Source organism: Oncorhynchus kisutch, linkage group LG4 (genome assembly GCF_002021735.2).
Source record: "Oncorhynchus kisutch isolate 150728-3 linkage group LG4, Okis_V2, whole genome shotgun sequence".
Classification (NCBI taxonomy): domain Eukaryota; kingdom Metazoa; phylum Chordata; class Actinopteri; order Salmoniformes; family Salmonidae; genus Oncorhynchus; species Oncorhynchus kisutch.
Window position 1 is genome coordinate 66,349,032 of NC_034177.2, and position 16,570 is coordinate 66,365,601.

The window sequence follows — 16,570 nt, forward strand, 5'->3', positions numbered from 1 at the left end:
GTCTGACTTTTTTTATGGTGGTTTTGGAGCAGTGGCTTCTACCTTGCTGAGCGGCCTTTCAGGTTGTGTCGATATAGGACTCGTTTTAACTGTGGATATAGATACTTTTGTACCTGTTTCCTCTAGCATCTTCACAGGGTCCTTTGCTGTTGTTCTGGGATTGATTTGCACTTTTCGCACCAAAGTACATTCATCTCTAGGAGACAGAACGCGTCTCCTTCCGGAGTGGTATGACCGCTGCGTGGTCCCTTGGTGTTTATACTTGTGTACTATTGTTTGTACAGATGAACGTGGTACCTTCAGACATTTGGAAATTGCTCCCAAGGATGAACCAGACTTGTGGAGGTCTACAATTCTTTTTCTGGCTGATTTCCTTAGATTTTCCCATGATGTCAAGCAAAGAATTGGCGTCAACATGGGACAGCATCCCTGTATTATGCCTACGACACATTGTAGAGTCCATGCCCCGACGATTGAGGCTGTTCTGAGAGCAAAGAGGGCGGGTGCAACTCAATATTAGGAAGGTGTCCTTAATGTTTTGTTCAGTCAGTGTATACAGTGCATTTGGAAAGTATTCCACATTTTGTTACGTTATAGCCTTATTCTAAAATGTATTTAAAAAATGTTTTTCCTCATAAATCTACACACAATACCCCGTATTGACAAATTGAAAACATGTTTTTTGAATTTTAAAAATTAAAAATGATATGAAATAAATACTTTATTTACATAAGTATTCAGACCCTTTGCTATGAGACTCAAAATTAAGTTCAGGTGCATCCTGTTTCCATTGATCATCCTTGAGATGTTTAAACAACTTGGAGTCCACCTGTGGTAAATTCAATTGATTAGACATGATTTGTGAAGGCACACACCTGTGTGGTCCCACAGTTGACAGTGCATGTCAGAGCAAAAACCAAGCCATGAGGCTGAAGGAATTGTCCGTAGAGCTCCGAGACAGGATTGTGTTGAGGCACAGATATGGGGAAGGGTACCAAAACATTTCTGCAACATTGAAGGCCCCATGAACACAGTGGCCTCCATCATTCTTAAATGAAAGAAGTTTGGAACCACCAAGTCTCTTCCTAGAGCTGTCCGCCCGGCCAAACAAAGCAATCGGGGTAGGAGGGCCTTTGTCAGGGAGGTGAACAAGAACCCAATGGTCACTCTGACAGAGCTCCGGATTTGATCTGGGGAGATGGGAGAAACTTCCATAAGGACAACCATCTCTGCAGCACTCCACCAATTAGGCCTTTACGGAAGCCACTCTTCAGTAAAAGGCACATGACAGCCCACTTGGAGTTTGCCAAAAGGCACCTAAAGAACTCTCAGACCATGAGAAACAAGATTCTCTGGTCTGGTGAAACCAAGATTGAACTCTTTGGCCTGAATGCCAAGCATCATGTCTGGAGGAAGCCTGGCACCATCCCTACAGCGAAGAATGGTGGTGGCAGCATCATGTTGTGGGGATGTTTTTCAGCCACAGGGACTGGGAGACTAGCCAGGACTGAGGAAAAGATGAACGTAGCAAAGTACAGAAACATCCTTGATGAAAACCTGCGCGCTCAGGACCTCAGACTGGGGAGAAGGTTCACCTTCCAATAGGACAATGACCCTAAGCGAACAGCCAAGACATTGCAGGAGTGGCTTCGGGACAAATCTCTGCATGATCCTGGACTTGAACCCGATTTAACATCTCTGGAGAGACCTGAAAATAGCAGTGCAGCGATGCTCCCCATCTGACCTGACAGAGCTTGAGAGGAGAATGAGAGAAACTCCCCAAATACAGGTGTGCCAAGCTTGTAGTGCCATACCCAAGAAGAAGGCTATAATCACTTCCAAATGTCCTTCAACAAAGTACTGAGTAAAGGGTCTGAAAACCTATGTAAATTTAATATTTCAGTTTTGTATTTATAAAAATGTGGAGAAAAAAAGTTGTAAAAAATGGTTTTGCTTTGTCATTATGAGGTATTGTGTGTAGATTGATGAAGGAAACAAAGATTTAATCAATTTTAGAATAAGGTTGTTACGGAACAAAATGTGGAAAAAGTCAAGGGGTCTGAATACACTGTATATGCTTATGGTAACATTTATGATACTATGAAACATTTATTAGGTTTGGTCGCTAAAAATCGGAGCTCTTGGCGGTTTTTAAGTAGGCTCTTTCTCAGTCCTTCCATATCCATCATCATCACAATGTGCTTTAAATGGTCCGACTTCAGGGCAGAGTCGCAGGGAAGGGACGAGGGGTGAGGGTGAAAGGGAGAGGGATTAAGACGGTGGGAGAGAACAATGAAAGAGGTAATCAGGTGGCGGTACAGAGGAGGAGCGCGAGAGTCAGTCCATCCCTATCGTGTGTGGCTGTGACGAACCGAGCCTTCTCTCCTCTTCCTTTTCCGGTCCTCCACTCCTCTCTTCTTCTCTCCTCCGGGTGTGTTTACCCAGTGTTGAATCACAAGCTGACCTGTACTTGTGATGTCACCCGGTCACATGCCTGTCTGATTGTGTTTGCTCTTCACAACCCGGACCTGAGGCACCGACTGGCAGGATCAACCAACCTCTGGTGTACAGTGTACACAGTCTGACTATGAAGGACACAAAGTTTAGAGTTTTGTGTTTGCAGACACCAAACGGGAAACATCAATACTCCTGAATGAGTCATTCAGTAATGAGTCATTCATAAACCACCACTGTACAAATGTGGGAAGAAATGTCCTCCTTCCACACACTTGTAAAAAACGGTGTAAAAAAACAAAATGTGAGCAATTAATCACCGTCGCTTATTCAAGAGGATAGACTCTTGGTGAACCTGAGGCGACACTGAGCAAGACTAAGGCATGTTTCTGTGTCTCTGCTCTGCACTTATGCATGTCTGCGTAATTACTTGTTTACTTCAAGGAGGAGGATCAACAGCCCACACACCCCTCCTGTCCTCTCTATCCCACAAGCCCAGTGAATGGTGCTGACAGAGTCCAAAATAGTTCCTCTGCCAGACAAAAACAACACTTTCAGCGTTTGTGGTGGGAGTAAGACAATCCCTGAGCTGAGGGTCAAACAGACACACACTCCCACCCTGGGACTGGCTGGCTGGGCTGGGGAATTATATGGGCGTTTCCTATAGGTGGACGGTTGTGAAGGAGCCTAATCACCGGCGCAGGGAGGAGAGGGTTCAAAGGGGGGGGGCTTAGCCGTTTCATGTAATGACGTGGCTTGTTCAACACCAATGCTGGGTGAAGGCGGTGGGTAGCACAGCTGGGGGTGCTTGGGCATCTCCTATAGGTGGAGTGTTGTGTTTTCATCCCGAATAGGTGTTCCCTACCAAGGGCGAGGTTAAGGGGGGGTGTAGCATGGGCGTCTCCTATACAGCTAACTACCGTTTTGTTGTGGTCTGCGGGGATGGGGGAGGGAGTTCAGTTAAGAGGCAGGTCATGTGGGCAGATTAGCCTGATCAGACCCTGCCTAGGATTAGTCTGTCCCGTTGGTCAGGGATCTGTCTGGGCCTGGGAGGGAGGCAGACCTGACTCACCTAGCCGCTACGCTACGACATGAAGCTCATATTAGCTCCACCACAGACACAGATGTCTCCTGGGCTGTAGGAGGCTCCCTCAGTAGCCACTGTGCATTTGCAGTGGCCAGGGACAGCCACAGGGAGTTAGAAAACATGCTGCTAGTCCCAGAAATTCACGGAGAGATGGGATTCCCTCCCTGCTGCCTTCACATGAGCTCATTACAGACAGCTCAGAGGAAATGTACTGCAAAAGCCATCATTGTCAAAGAAGTGACCACAAGTGCTGGATGATTTCTAAGCGGTAGGTAATTGGGACACTACGTTGGGAAACTACACTGCAAGCATATCCCTGGCAATCCAGAGGCGTTATTTTCGGTATGCAACAACTGAAGCAGAAAAACGGGGGCAGCATCTTCAGTGCGAGACACTTATTTCAGATGAGAACACTTCGGCGGCGTGATTGAAATGCTTGACGATCACAGTGGCTCTGGTTTCAACCGAAGCTTGCGCTATGCAAGCGCTTTGGCCGGTTTGTGCCACAAAGCCAGAAAACCAAAGTGGGCTAAGTCTCCTAGGCAACAAAAGTATAGGCCTAAATGACAGCTGATGATGTGCTCCAACAGGTGTTTGAATTCCTCCATCTCTTTTCATTCACTTAGAAGTCCTAGGACATATGAAATCGGTCTCAGAAGGGATGTTCTCTAAAAGACGCATCATCGCTGAATGAAGTCATCGATGAAAGGGGAGTCAGGATAACGACACCCTAAATACACCTCTTCACATAGCAGCACAGCCTTCAGTCAGCATTCAGGGACATGAGAGAGAATCTGTTTGACTCAGGGAAGATGGCGCCCATTGCCAGGCTACTGGCTGCCACATCTGATTAGAGGGCTGGGTGCTGATGGACTGGCCTCTCTGACCAGGAGGCATGTTGACATGCCCACATCGATCAGTACGTGTCTCATCACGTCCAGGCCAGCTCTGCTCACAGTGATTTCCTCACCAGGCAGCTACGCAGACCACTGAAACAGGCCTGGGTGCCATCACACACATGGTAACGTGCTGGCTTCTCTCTCGCCATATGATTGGCAGGTAAGATTAGCCTACGTGCTTTTGAGTAGGACCTACATAAGAAAGGTTAGCAGAATCAAAATGGGAAAAAACGAAATCAATACCCATCTATCTGCATTCAAATTAATCATGGTCCTTCATAAGAAAGATCCATACTAATGCAAACCACCCAGAATGATGCTGGATCCTTGTGGCAGTGTGACACTGCCTGGGCAGACACAGTGTGACTGAAACCCACCAATTTTGACTAATTCAATTGAACTCAGTGAAGCGAAAAGGCTGAGCTGAGCGCCAGCGAGACAGACTATCCCCTGACGACATTAATGGGCCATTATACAGTTCACCCATCCTGTCTGCCATACATCGCACCGATAAAGTGAGAAAAGGATTCTTTAAAAAAAATGTCCCCATCAAATGAAATAAAGCTGTATGTCCCAGAGAAATACCAATCGGGTGCTTGAGAAGTATAAACAATAGTAAAACGCTGTTTAAATATTAAATAGCGTTATACTGCCTCGAACAGGATTAAGCAAATGAAGCCTGACAAGACTCTTTGGTGCAATTTCAGCTTAACGGGCATAAAGACAGACACACACAACACAGCATAGTAATCTCCCCCCTCCCCCACCCCCCTCACATTCCATATCATCTCATAATAAATCATCAATAGAGGCAGGAGACAGTCTACAACACCCTTACTGGAAGTCCCTCCCTGGGCGGGGGGGCTTGTCTGGAAGTGGTTATGCAACATGATTACAGTCTGTAGCTGAGTGTAGCCCCTCCTCCGCCTGCACCCCTAGAAATCAGCACTAATGCCTCCCGTTGACACTCCTCCAGCAACACACCACCACATTGCCAGCCTGGAAGGGGCGCCGTGCCAGGGCCTCCACCGGGACTACGCCAACAGGGGGATGCAAAGTAGACTTGTGGAGGCCGCATGGGGCTCGCTCCCGAAGACATCCCTCTGGAGCTCGCTCCCAAAGACATCCCTCTGGGGCTCGCTCCCGAAGACATCCCTCTGGGGCTCGCTCCCGAAGACATCCCTCTGGGGCTCGCTCCCGAAGACATCACTCTGGGGCTCGCTCCCGAAGACATCCCTCTGGGGCTCGCTCCCGAAGACATCCCTCTGGGGCTCGCTCCCGAAGACATCCCTCTGGGGCTCGCTCCCGAAGACATCCCTCTGGGGCTCGCTCCCGAAGACATCCCTCTGGGGCTCGCTCCCGAAGACATCCCTCTGGGGCTCGCTCCCGAAGACATCACTCTGGGGCTCGCTCCCGAAGACATCCCTCTGGGGCTCAGATGCAGGCCCACTGCTGTGCTGCCATTGACGATATCAACTGAAATTAAGGACTGTACTGGCACATCTGTAGCCTGATCACCAAGAAAGGTCTGTGCCTTCAGGAAAGTCTTCCAATCTGGAAATGGCATGCCGTGATGTTGTTTCACTTTCATTAGAGACAGGTGAGGAATTCAGTTTGGCCACACTGGTATTGACATTCCATCATTAATGAAAACAGTAAGGAGTTTCACCTTGGAACAAACTCACACCCCAGTCTGACAGTAACATCTTCAGCTACTGGTGATTTTATCACAATCTACTTCTGCCAAGAGGACCTTCTAGGAGCTTACAGTGACACATGAAAACAGGATGCCTGCTGGTGAGAATCACACCACCATTAAACCAAGAGCCAAGGCTCTGGGAGATTCTGGCTTTGACTGCTGAGAATATTAGTCAAAAAGGCAATCAATTGAATGAACAGTTCGAGGGGACTTGATGAGGGATACCAATGAAATATTGGTCAAACAATGAGGAAAGAGGTCACTGCTGACTTGACTGTATTCCAGCAGCCTAACCTGAATAACGTTTGCCACTATTAAAACCCTGGCCTCTGACCTGCCAAATGATAAAACATCTGTCCCCGGCTCGCATTGCTGGTAAATCTGGGCTGTTTGGGCATTTAATCTGGCCTCCTAATTGTCTTAATGCGGCATTACTGTGTTTATGTAATCAGCTCCAGACCTATTTAAAATTACCTGGCCTGGAAGATCGTTCTAACATGGGAGGGGGGAGAGAGACAGGCTAAATTCATCTTGAAATAACCTTGCCATAATTCTTGTATCTGGTTTACTGTTACTGAGAATGTGGCACTAAAGCAGAATAAACCAACTAATCTCAGCCAAAAAAATGCTCTGCCTCACAGTGAGAGAGAGAGAGCACTTGGGTCTTAATGAGTATTACATAAGGTCGCATAACATAGGCCTACATCTGTTTGCAGACAGACAACATCTAGCGACAATTAATGACTCTTGAAATCTTAAGGCTGACTCCTGATTCTCTCAGTCATTCACACGCACTTGTGATTTAGGTTCAAGATGACTTGCTATGGCTCAGGTGGGGAAGGGGGAGAGACGTTGACGAGATTAGAAGCATGCTGTGCGGTGTGGGGTGATGCCAGGACAAACAATGTAAGTGTGCAGTGTGCACATACAAACACACACCCATCCTGGCTGCATGTCTGCACGTTAGCAGAGCTCTGGCAGACGGCAGGGGGTAGTGGCATCCTGCGAACGTGGGAAAAGGAGGGATTCAGTATAGGGGACTACCGTGGGACCCGACATCATTGCGGCGTGGTCTGCATTTTTCATGCTGCGTGCAGGAGCGGGCGATCAAACAGACAATATTTTTGGGTATCGCAGATTAGGCTACTTGGAAACAGTCATCTGTCTGTTTTGTAGGGTATGCATTAGCCAATTAAAAGCACCTCTTTGGCCCACTATTTACACCCTCGCTCTCTCTCATCATTCGCTGCTTCAAGTTCAATAGCACCTCTTCTCTCCTAGTTTGGTTGTGCGAGATCAAGTGCAGCTTTAGGCTGTATGGGTGGTCTAAATGAAATGCATGGGTGGAGAAGCATGGTGCAGTTAGCCTATCTTAGCAAGGAAATTTGCTTAAAAATATGTTTAGGCTACAGTTTACTACAGTTTCAGGAAATAACTATTGATAATGAAAAGTTGAGGTGCAACCAAAAAATGTAATCATAATTCAAAACGAAAAGGTGCAACGTTGCGATTTTTCCTTTTCAATAAATATTGATAACCCATTTTTTTTTGTCTTTGCATGGAAATCGTCCCGCTCCTAAAAAGGTAGCCTGTAGGCTATGCAAAACGTAAGAGAAAGTGCAAGTGTCCGCTCTCATCATTCTTGCTGCTTTCAGCTCTGTAGCCATACCTCTCTTCTCCCAGTTGGGCGTGTGAGATCAGGTTTGCTTGTGGTCACTATTAAACAAAGCAGGTTATATTCATGGGCGGAGAACCATGGGGGATATCTTTCCAAGGAAATGAACTTCCTAAATATAATAAAGCTATAGTTTAGGCCTACTACATTTTCTGGAAATAAATACTGATCACCCATATTTGTCTCTGCCTGCTAATCATCCCGCTCCTATTAAAGTATGCTATATATGCTATATTATGCAAAACGTAGCTCAAGAGAAAGTGCAAGTGCGATAACCCCCGTGCTTCTATGTTCCAACTCTGGCTCTCTTTCAAACTATGTCTAGCCTATTGGCTGATATATCCCAATAATACCAATAGCCTAATATAGCCTAATGGGCCAAGTGAGAATCTCTGGTAATTTAACCTATTTCATGGGTTATTTTTGATATTGCCTACAGGGCGCAAAATTGCTGGGACCATGGCTGCCAAGCGATATGCCTGACCTATGCCTAAAATAACATTTACAGGATTGCGGTCGGGTTCGGGACTAGTTCTTGTGGGAGCGGGAGGGAGTTGGACTAACCTAACGTAGCGGGCGTTGAAAGGCACATGAGCGGAGTCCCGATATTCGTTTTTCAGGGGAAACGGAAGTTAGGTCGAAAATGCCGTATCCCTGAAAACCGGAAACATCCACCTTCTACCAAACCTGCGGAGGGTGAAGTCGGACAAAAAGCCTGCAGGAGTGAGCAGGTACGTTATGAAAAGCTGTGGGAGCGGGAGGATGAAATCAGTCCCACGCAGACATCCTATACAATAGCATTTGCACTCCCAAAGAAAACAGGGCAGATGAAGACGGTTGTTTTTTTGTGACGAGGGAGAGGGTGTGGGTATGTGGGGTGGATGGTCAAACACACTAGACATGGTGACACATTGGGCAGTACCAACACCCCTCTCCCTCTCTCCCTTCCAACCTCCATCAATATTTCTGAGAAAAAGAAAAGTGCGAGAGGAGAGCAGTGGGAAGCAGTAAGATAACACTCAATAGTTTCAAGTGACTGACAGTGAGAGAGAAGAAAAATCGAAAGAGACTGAAAAGGAGTTTGAGAGGAGGAAACTAGGAGACATTGCTATGTAGCTAGAAGAGAGGAGATATAGAGAGAGAGAGTAGAGAGAGAGAGAGAGAGAGAGAGAGAGAGAGAGAGAGAGAGAGAGATGGAAAGCAGGGCAGGGATGAGCGGAGGGTATGGCAGCAATCACTCTGACCAGATCAGTGGAGATGAACTGGGCTGCAGCCAGCCAGAGAGAGAGGTTGAGACCTGGCACAGAGCTCCATCTCCGGCTTTCAGCCTTTCTGTCTCACTCACTCACTCACTCACTCACTCACTCACTCTTTGTCTCTCTCACTCTATCACTCACCAGGGTTCTAAATATAAAAAATGTATTGGTTGCAAAAAAACGAATAGGTAACAGTGTAAAGACACTAGCTTATTATAAAAGCTAAAATCATGGTGCGAATTAAGGGGGAGCTGAATGAGATGTTAGAGCCTCTAAATGAGAAGCTCTAAATAATGAAATTCAACCATTGTAATATTTGTTTAAAAAGCAGTGGTAAATATGACAGTAAAAGCTTCCAATGAAACGAACACCCCCACCTCTCCGTCATGGTTTAAACCATCTATTTCTACAGTATGTGGTGGCGCTGTCCACTCAGTAGTGCTGAATTTCAGCTTTAGCTGAGCTCCTTTACACATTGATTTTCATTTGTACTTCCTCATTTTTGCTATTTGTTTGCCATGCGTCATTGATTTAAAAAAATACTTTATTCCAATTCATTACATCCATCCATTGATGTATCATTGTTTGCTGTTGTCAGTCAGCTCCTTAGGTCACTCATTGCTTTGTTTTTCAGGTGCTCGTGGGTGCTGGTGTTCTCCCTGCCATCCGTGACCAGAAGTAGCAGATCATATATTTACCTTTATTCTTTTCTAACAATGTTTGTTTTCTTTCCTGGATCAGCTGATGGTCAACAATATCACTAGACAAAACGCCTACAGCTAGACACCAATGCCGCATCCAATCCATCCAACAAGTACACGTTAATGAAAGTAGGCCTATAGTTGACTCTTTTGGTTAGAAGCATTCGATTTTGCAACTGCATAGACCTACATTATTTTGGATATGTGTTCCCAGGAGAGCTCTTTCACAGTGAAAGTTAAGTAGGCATAGTTACACATACAGTGTATTTTAAGAGATAACCAAGACCCATAATTAGTACAGGGCTTAAGTTCAATGTTTTAATTAAATTCTTATTTGTTAATAATGACAAATAAATGCAAGGAGAGAAAGTTAGTGTTTTATGTCACACGATCTGTGAAGACTCCAAGCATTAATTCATGAACTAGGGTTTAAAATATGTTCTGATTCAACTCGTGTATTACATTGAATGTAGGCTTCCTATTCTGCCAGGTTGTTAGCTAGCTACAACAGCCAAAGATGTAACATGCATTCCTCAAAACACCACCCAGAGAGAACGTTTGCTAACAAGTGACAAACAAGTCCTCGTGATGTGGATGCTGAGGAACTTCAAACTTGTGACTCTCTCTACTGCAGTCCTGTTGATGTGGATTGGGGCATGTTCCCTCCTCTGCTTCCTGAAGTCAACAATCAACTCCTTTGTTTTGCTGAAGTTGAGGGAGAGGTTGTTGTCATGACACCACAATGCCAGTTCACTTACCTCCTCCTGATAGGCTGACTCATCGTTGTTGGTTATCATGCCATGGTCTCGTCAGCAAACTTGATGATGGAGTCGGTGCTGTGCAAAGCTCACTCTTTGTGAAAGCTCACTCAGACTCTCGCCAGTCTGTACAGCGTGACTGAAACCAGAGCTAGTCGGACTTATTCTTCTCCAAATCTCCGGATTCCTACCGCAAGCTCTGAACATATTATTATTGATTTATTTTTACATTTATTAGGATATTTTTTTAATATATATTTTTTCCACCTGGAATTATAGCAGCTAACGACCCCTGAACGCACAGCCGCTAATCTGCGGCCTGCTAGCGATCTTAAGCACATTGGACTACTGACTTAAGAGGCCCTTATATTTCTTCGGCCACTCTACATATTTTGCCAATTGGCCTGGTTTACCACACGGAGCCCTGCTGATCCGTCCGCTGATGTAAGTGCACGAGGTGGGCACAACAGACTTCCCTCTGTCAAGTCATCCCTCTAAGGCCTTTCTGTTAGCCTGCTAGCCCCGTGCTGCTTGAAGCCACGCACTGGACTTGTATGATCACCCGGCTACGCATGCCTTTCCCTAACGTCACCATGCCGTGTCGATTGCTGTTATGGTTTGTAACTATTGTTTTATTTCACTGTAGAGCCTCTAGCACTGCTCAACACGCCTCGGCTAACAATTTAGTTCCACCCCCCACACACGCAGTGACATCACCTGGTTTAAATGCTATTTCTAGAGACAATATCTCTTTCATTATCACTATATGCACAGGTTTACCCCCACTGTATTCACATCCTACTATACCTTTGTCTGTACATTATGCCTTGAATAAATTCTACCGTGCCCAGAAATCTGCTCCTTTTACTCTCTGTTCTGAACGTACTAGGCGTCCAGTTCTGTTAGCCTTTAGCCGTACCCTTATCCTACTCCTCCTCTGTTCCTCCGGTGATGTAGAGGTTAATCCAGGCCCTGCAGTGTCTACCTCCACTCCCATCCCCCAGGCTCTCTCATTTGTTGACTTCTGCAACCGTAAAAGCCTTGGTTTCATGCATGTTAACAGTAGAAGCCTCCTCTCTAAGTTTTTTTTATTCACTGCTTTAGCACACTCCACCAATCCAGATGTCCTAGCCGTGTCTGAATCCTGGCTTAGGAAGACCACCAGAAACCTTGATATTTCCATTCCTAACTATAACATATTCCGACAAGATAGAACTGCCAAAGGGGGCAGTGTTGCAATTTACTGCAAAGATAACCTGCAGAGTTCTGTCTTACTATCCAGGTCTGTACCCAAACAATTTGAGCTTCTACTTCTAAAAATGTACCTTTCCAGAAACAAGCCTCTCACCGTTGCCGCTTGTTATAGACCACCCTCTGCCCCCCCCCTCTGCCCCCACCCTCGACACCATATGTGATTTGATTGCCCCCCATCTATCTTCTGAGCTCGTGCTGCTAGGTGACCTAAACTGAGACATGCTTAACACCCCGACCATCCTATAATCTAAGCTTGATGCCCTCAATCACACACAATTTATCAATGAACCTACCAGATATAACCCCAAATCCGAAAACACGGGCACCCTCATAGATATCATCCTAACTAACTCACCCTCCAAATACACCTCTGCTGTTTTCAACCAAGATCTCAGCGATCACTGCCTCATTGCCTGCATCCGTAATGGGTCTGCGAGCAAAAGACCACCCCTCATCACAGTCAAACGCTCCCTAAAACACTTCTGCGAGCAGGCCTTTCTAATCGACCTGGCCGGGGTATCCTGGAACAACATTGACCTCATCCCGACAGTAGAGGATGCCTGGTTATTCTTTAAAAGTGCCTTCCTCACCATCTTAAATAGGCATGCCCCATTCAAAAAATGTAGAACCAGGAATATATATAGCCCTTGGTTCACTCCAGACCTGTCTGCCCTTGACCAGCACAAAAACATCCTGTGGCGTTCTGCATTAGCATCGAATAGCCCCCGTGATATGCAACTTTTCAGGGAAGTTAGGAACCAATATACACAGGCAGTTAGGAAAGCTAAGGCTAGCTTTTTTAAACAGAAATTTGCATCCTGCAGTACAAACTCAAAGAAGTTCTGGGACTGTCACGCCCTGGTCGAAATATTTTGTGTTTATCTTCATTTATTTGGTCAGGCCAGGGTGTGGCATGGGTTTTTGTATGTGGTGTGTATGTATTGGGATTGTAGCTTAGTGGGGTGTTCTAGTTAAGTCTATGGCTGTCTGAAGTTGTTCTCAATCAGAGGCAGGTGTTTATCGTTGTCTCTGATTGGGAACCATATTTAGGCAGTCATATTCTTTGAGTGTGTCGTGGGTGATTGTCCTTAGTGTCCTTGTTCCTGTCTTTGTTAGGTTACACAAGTATAGGCTGTTTCGGTTTTCGTTTCGTTCATTACGTTCTTTGTTTTGTAGTGTTTGTATTGATTCGTGTTTACGTTTGTTTATTAAACATGGATCGCAATCTACACGCTGCATTTTGGTCCGACTCTCCTTCACCACAAGAGAACCGTTACAGGGACACTGTAAAGTCCATGGAGAATAAGAGCACCTCATCCCAGCTACCCACTGCTCTGAGGCTAGGAAACACTGTTACAACCGACAAATCCACAATATTTGAGAATTTCAATAAGCATTTCTCTAAGGCTGGCCATGCTTTCCACCTGGCTACCCCTAACCTGGTCAACTGCCCGGCACCCTCCACAGCAACCCACCCAAGCTCCCACCATTTCTCTTTCACCCATATCCAGATAGCTGATGTTCTGAAAGAGCTGCAAAATCTGGACCCCTACAAATCAGCCGGGCTAGACAATCTGGACCCTCTCTTTCTTAAATGATCTGCCGAAAATTGTTGCAACTACCTATTACTAGCCTGTTCAACCTCTCTTTTGTATCGTCTGAGATTCCCAAAGATTGGAAAGCTGCCGTGGTCATCCCCCTCTTCAAAGGGGGAGACACTCTAGACCCAAACTGCTACAGACCTATCTCTATCGCAAATAAAACTAAATGCATGCTATTCAACCGATCAGTGCCCGCACCTACCCGCCCATCCAGCATCACTACTCTGGACGGCTCTGACTTAGAATACGTTGATAACTACAAATACCTACAGTAGGTGTCTGGCTAGACTGTAAACTCTCCTTCCAGACTCACATTAAGCATCTCCAATCAAAAATTACATCTAGAATTGGCTTCCTATTTCGCAACAAAGCTTCCTTCACTCATGCTGCTAAACATACCCCCGTAAAACTGACCATCCTACCGATCCTTGACTTCAGCGATGTCATCTATAAAATAGCCTCCAACACTATACTCAGCAAACTGGATGTAGTCTATCACAGTGCCATCCGTTTTGTCACCAAAGCCCCAGATACTACCCACCACTGCGACCTGTACGCTCTCGTTGGCTAGCCCTCGTCGCCAAACCCACTGGCTACAGGTTATCTACAAGTCTCTGCTAGGTAAAGCCCCGCCCTATCTCAGCTCGCTGGTCACCATAGCAGCACCCACTCGTAGCACACGCTCCAGCAGGTATATCTCACTGGTCACCCCCAAAGCCAATTCCTCCTTTGGTCGCCTTTCCTTCCAGTTCTCTGCTGCCACTGACTGGAACGAACTGCAAAAATCACTGAAGCTGGAGATTCCCATCTCCCTCACTAGCTTTAAGAACCATCTGTCAGAGCAGCTCACAGATCACTGCACCTGTTCATAGCCCATCTGTATACAGCCCATCTATCTACCTCATTCCCATACTGTATTTATTTATTTTGCTCCTTTTGCACCACAGCATCTCTACTTGCACATCCATCTTTTGCACATCTACCATTCCAGTGTTTAATTGCCATATTGTAATTACTTCGCCACCATGGCCTATTTATTGCCTTAACTCCCTTATTTGACCTTATTTGCACTCACTGTATATAGACCTTTTCTTTTTTTTCTACTGTATTATTGACTGTATGTTTTGTTTATTCCATGTGTAACTGTGTTGTTGTATGTGTCGAACTGCTAAGCTTTATCTTGGCCAGGTCGCAGTTGCAAATGAGAACTTGTTCTCAACTAGCTTAAAGGTGAATAAATGTGAAATAAAAAATGTAAAAAGCCACGCAGTCGTGGATGAACAGGGAGTACAGAGGACTGGGGACACATCCCTGGGGGGACCCTGTGTTAAGAGTCAGTGTGGAGGAGGTGTTGTTGCCAATCCTCACACCCTGTGGTCGGCTCGTCAGGAAGTCCAGGATCCAGTTGCAGAGGGTGATGTCCAGGCCCAGGTCTCTGAGCCTTGTGAATAGCTACGGAAATGGCATCTTCCGTGGATCTGTTTGAACGGTAGGCAAATTGGAGTGAGTCCAGTGTGCCTGGCATGCTGGCCTTGATGTTGGCCATGAACAGCCTCTTAAACCACTTCACGATAATTGAGGTGAGCGCAACGGGGCGATAGCCATTTGGGCATGTCACCTTGTCTTTCTTGGGCACAGAGACGATGGTGGTTTCCTTTAAGCAGGTGGGGACTACAGCCTGGGACAGGGACAGGTTGAAATTGTCAGAGAAGACAGCTGGTCAGCACACACTCTGAGGACGTGGCCAGGGATGCCATCTGGGTCGGCGGCTTGGCGAGTATTCACTCTTTTGAGAGTTTTCTTCACGTCAGCCTCGGAGAGCGAAAGCACCTGGTCTTCCGGAGCAGCGAGAGTCTGCCTGAATGGCTCAGTATTGTCTGCCTCGGAGCGAGCATAGAATGTGTTAAGCTCGTCTGAGAGGAAGGCTTTGGATGGCACCACACAGTTGGATTTGCCTTTGTAGTCTGCGATAGTCTCTAGTCCTTGCCGCATGTGACGCAAATCTGAGTTGTCAAACATCAATTCAAGTTTGAGTCTGTATTGTCTTTTTGCCTCCCTGATGGATATGTGGATCGAAACAAGGGAGGTGCTTCCACAATATTGACAATGGATCAGCTCCTAGAAAGATGACATCACGTATGGCTGCAAATATTGAGGAAGCTTATTCTATGATAATTCACTAAATCGAGATTTGTTGTTGTTGTTACATATTGTGAAATATATGCAGGCAAAAATTACAATAGCCTACAAATAGAAAAATAGAACTCGAACGAACATGGTTTCAATATAATAAAATTAAATATGCCTATGTAGCCTATACTGTAGGCTATTTATCTTTTAGTGCAATCAGCTCGGTTTTCATGTTTATCCCTCGTTTGTTTGTAACAATTGCAAAGACATTGTGCAACTTTGTATTTGTAGTCAACTTCATTGTGAAGTCAACAGCGGTCACAGAGATCTCCTGTGTATAAAGAGACGCGGTAAGGGGAAAACGTATCTGTCGAGGCACTTAGAGTGGTCTAAGGCTGTTAGTAAATAACGAGCGTTTTGTGCAACCTTAGTAACAACGGTGTTGATGGTGTTGGGAAACAGCTCGGATATTTAACAATGCTTCCATGAAAGTTCTAATGATGAACAAGATGCTTTTGGGAAACCGGGCCCAGATCTTTTGACCTGGTTGTGCTTTTTTCTCAGGACCTCGGAATCAACTGTACAGCGGAGCCTTATCAGTACAACAATAATTATCTGGGAGATTTTTTTCCTAGTCGCTAGGCTCCCAAAATAAAACTCCTGGTCGCACAGAAAAATTGGTCGTAATTGTAGCACTATCACTATCACTTTTCTCTGTTTCTCTCTCTCGCAGGCATCCAGCACTCAATGTCCCTTTGTCTTGGCACCCAGGCCTGCTTATTCATCTTACCATCTGTATGATAAAGTGCCACCTGAACCCGGGCCAAGAAGTCATGTGAACTCAACTCTCAGCATAGCAGGGGGGTGGATGGATAGAAGCAAGATGGCGCCGACAGACATGCCTCCGCCCAGTACCCTGCCCTGAACTTTAATCACTGTTACTAGCCGGCTCCCACCCGGTACTCTACCCTGCAACTTAGAGACTGCTGCCCTACGTACATAGAGTCATTGAACACTGGTCAATTTAATAATGTTTGCATACTGTTTTACCCACTT

At 45.8% G+C, this 16,570-nt stretch overlaps 1 protein-coding gene across 4 annotated transcripts in view; it reads right to left on the minus strand.

Moving 5' to 3' along the window:
* Positions 1 to 16,570, minus strand: part of LOC109889868 (inactive ubiquitin carboxyl-terminal hydrolase 54) — a 121,231-nt gene that overhangs the window by 67,260 nt on the left and 37,401 nt on the right. The gene's annotated exons all lie outside the window — the stretch shown is intronic.